At 46.8% G+C, this 3,684-nt stretch overlaps 1 long non-coding RNA gene across 1 annotated transcript in view; it reads right to left on the minus strand.

Annotated features, from left to right (window-relative positions):
* Positions 1-1,153: 1,153 nt before the first annotated feature.
* LOC104980861 overlaps positions 1,154-3,684 on the minus strand; it is a 13,229-nt gene continuing 10,698 nt past the window's right edge. The window contains exon 3 of the long non-coding RNA XR_824312.1: positions 1,154-1,416. This is a non-coding gene — a long non-coding RNA (uncharacterized LOC104980861). The remainder of the gene's footprint in view (positions 1,417-3,684) is intronic.

The following is a 3,684-nucleotide window of genomic DNA, read 5'->3' on the forward strand; positions in this document are numbered from 1 at the left end:
AGCAGCATCCACCTGTAGTGTGCGAGATCTGAGTTCAATCCCTGGGTTGGGAAGATCCCCTAGAGGAGGGCATGGCAACCCACTCCAGTATTCTTGCCTGGAGAATCCCCACGGACAGAGGCCTGGAGGGCTACAGTTCATGGGGTCACAAAGAGTCAGACATGACTGAGCAACTAAGCACAGCACATAGGTCTTGATGGAGGAGAAAATGGCAACCGACTCCAGTATTCTTGCCTGGAGAATCCCACAGACAGAGGAGTCTGGCAGGCTACCGTCCATGGGATTGCAAAGAGTCAGACATGACTGAGCCAGTAAGCACACATGCACACATAGGTCTTGGATTAGCTAATAAAGGTGCACTCTAAGTCATTAACACCTCCTCCTCCAGGCAGCAGACAAAGGAAGAGCCCAGCCATGATTCACCACCTGCCACCAAGACAATCGCAGCAGAACCTTTTCTCAAACCATGACTTCTTGCACTGCATCCTTCTCACTTCCTGCTACCAATGCACCTGTACTGATTACCGGGGACAAAAACACATCACCAAAGGTCCTCAGCGTCTCACCAAAGGAAGACCACTATTCACATTCCTATAAACACATTTCTCAACCTGGAGTAGACTTTCAGCAGGTGCTCAGTGGATCAGGTGGAGTAAGTATATCAAGAGTCAGCAAACTTTTTCTGCAAAGAACCAGATAGCAAATCTTTGAGGTTTTGTAGACAATGTGGTCTTTATCAACACTGTTCCACGTTGTGTCCAAAAGCAGCTGTAGACAACACATCCACAAATGGCTGTGGCCATGGCGATCCCATGAATCTTAACTTACAAAAGGAGGCAACAGAGACTTCCCTGGTAGTCCAGTGGTTAAGAATCTGCCTGCCAGTGCAGGTGATCCCTGGTCCAGGAAATAAGATCCCACATGCCATGGAGCAACTAAGCCCATGTGCCCTGACTCCAGAGCTCACCGTCTAGAGTCTTTGAGCTGCCACGACTGAGGCTATGCACCACAGTTATTGAAGCCTGCAAGCCATAGAGCCCGTGCTCTGTGGCAAGGGAAGCCACCAGATGAGAAGCCCATGCACCACAAATAGAGAGTAGCCCGCAACTAGAGAAAAGCCTGTGTAGCAACAAAGACCCAGTGCAGCCAAAAATAAATTCATAAATAAAAAAAATTTTTTTAAAGAGACAACAGGTCAGAGGTAGCCTGTGGGCCTTTGCCAAAACCCCAGGACTTACATCAACTTTGGGGAAAGTGTTGATGTCAAAAACATCATTTTAAGTATTCCTTTTAGAGGCCGGTCCTGCCAGCTCTGAACAGTACATCCAGGCACTTCTGTCCCTCTTCCCATAATCCTCTTGTGAACACCCACTGGCTTCAGAGACATGGGGCTTTCACCCTTCACACACAGTTATTCTGGAAGACAAAACAGGGGCAGAAATTAAAACCAGAGACCAGGTCTTTGTACCCTGCCCAGCATATCAAGTGCCCCTCTTCAAATTGTCCTGGGTGAGCTGTGTACCTAACGAAGAAAATAGAACTATTCTTTCAGTTAATCGTCTTTTAGCAAGGGGGTGGTGGGGTGTGGGGGGGCGCAAATTTACTAAAGGCTCTTCTAAAATGCCAGCTGAAAAGGGAAAATGCTCCTTGGCACTAGGTAATGTTTTTCATGTGAAGTTACACGATCACTTCTCATTCTGTCTCTTAAGCACCGCGTGGCACCCATCCATGTATTAGGCTAATAACTGCATGAATCTAGTTAAAAAGAAGCAAGCAATTATTTTAATTAGAGGAGAACAAAAATAACACTCCTGGATTCTGGTTTAAGGGACAAGAAGGAAGTCGTCGGGGTTCAAAAAGATCCCACAAAATATTTTTGTGAAAGGAAAAATAATTAAGGCCAAATTTAGAATGGACTGGCAATACGTGGGCCAAATAAAATGAATGGCACCACTGTGCAGCTAAAACCCATTCATAGAGACGAGCCCCAGAAAGTCCATTTCTGTGATACCATTTGGAGGGTGTAGCCAATTTCACAAAGTGAAAGTTCGCGTCTAGCGGGGACTTCAGCAACCCTTGTGAACCTCTTACACGATCTCTTACAGAGTTTCTGTGTAAACTCTTTTATTAATAAGAGAAAGGGGGAAGCATCTCGGTCAGATGCCTTTTAAGCAGGATTTTTTTTTTCTTTAAAATTCTTAGAGTAAATGGTTTTAATTTGTTACTCTGGAAAAATCTGTATAGGAAATCCTTGCTACTAATCCATTCTACAGAAAGCGGATGCCATCGGAAGAGAGTTTCCACTATTTGAGTTGAATTTAGTCAAAGAGGAAGAGATTGCATCAGCGGATTTTCCATCGCCTGGGCCTTCTTGCCTCCCTTCTGGGCATGGAATTTGGGCCATCCTAGTCCATCTCAGGCTTCCAAAAAGATGAAATAAGGGAATTCCCTGGTGGGCCAGGAGTTAAGAATCTGCCTTGCAATTCAGGGAACATGGGTTCGATCCTTGGTCGGGGAACTAAGATCCCACATGCCTTGGAGCAACTAAGCCCGTGCACTGCAATAGAAAGTTCGTGTGCCTCAACAAAAGATTCTAGTAAGGTGGATGAACCTAGAGCCTATTATACAGAGTGAAGTCAGTCAGAGAAAAACAGATATGGTATACTAACGCACAGATATGGAATCTAGACAGATAATTCAGCCTATTATACAGAGCAAGATATCAGAAAGAGAAGAACAAATAGTGTATATGAACACATATATACGTAATTTGGAAAGATAGTACTGATGAACCCATTTTCAGGGCAGCAAGGGAGATACAGACATAGAGAACAGACTGTGGACACGGTGGGGAAGAGAGGGTGGGACCAACTGGGAGAGCAGCCCTGACATACGCACACAGAGCCAGTGGGACGCTGCTGTACAGCGTAGGGAGCTCAGGCTGGCACTCTGTGATGACCTAGAGGGGCGGGATGGGGGAGGTAATGGGAAGCTTTTAGAGGGAGGGGAGGTGTGTATACCTATGGCTGATTCATATCGATATATAGCAGAAGCCACCACAATAATGTAAAGCAATTATCCTCCAGTTAAAAATAAATACATTTTTAGAAAGATCCCATATGATGCAAGGAAGATCCTGAGTGCTGCAACCAGGACCCAAGACAGCCAAATAAATAAAGGAATAAAGTTGAAATGAAATACAAACCAGTCCCCTAGTTAGCGTTGTCCCTTCTGTTTGAATTTATACATGTTTACTGAACACCTGCTCTCCACCAGGCTGAGCCCTGGACCCTGCCTGCAAAGAGCTCACCATCTCATCACAGAGATGAGGCCCCGGCCAGGAGACCACACAGTCCCAGCTGGGAGGGCTCAAGGGTTCTGGTCTGAGCTGATGGTTAAACAGTGGGTTGTCCAGGAGGAAGCCATGGACAGCCCATGCCTGGTGGGAGGAGCAACACACACAAAGGTTGGTACAAAAAGGCCCCTCGTACACACTGAGAACCAAGGGCAGCTGGAGATGCTGCAGGGGAGGGGGCAGGCTGGCGAGGACGCAGAGCCCGGCCAGAGGGGTTCCGGGTGCGTGTTCACAAGCCTGCACTCCACCTCGCAAAGCCACCAAGGAGCTCTCTATGAGGGCTGAGGCGGCCAGCTTTCTATGCTGCTTTTTGGCTGTGCTGAATCTTC

Source organism: Bison bison, unplaced genomic scaffold, assembly GCF_000754665.1.
Source record: "Bison bison bison isolate TAMUID 2011002044 unplaced genomic scaffold, Bison_UMD1.0 scf7180017864508, whole genome shotgun sequence".
NCBI classification, from domain to species: Eukaryota; Metazoa; Chordata; class Mammalia; order Artiodactyla; family Bovidae; genus Bison; species Bison bison.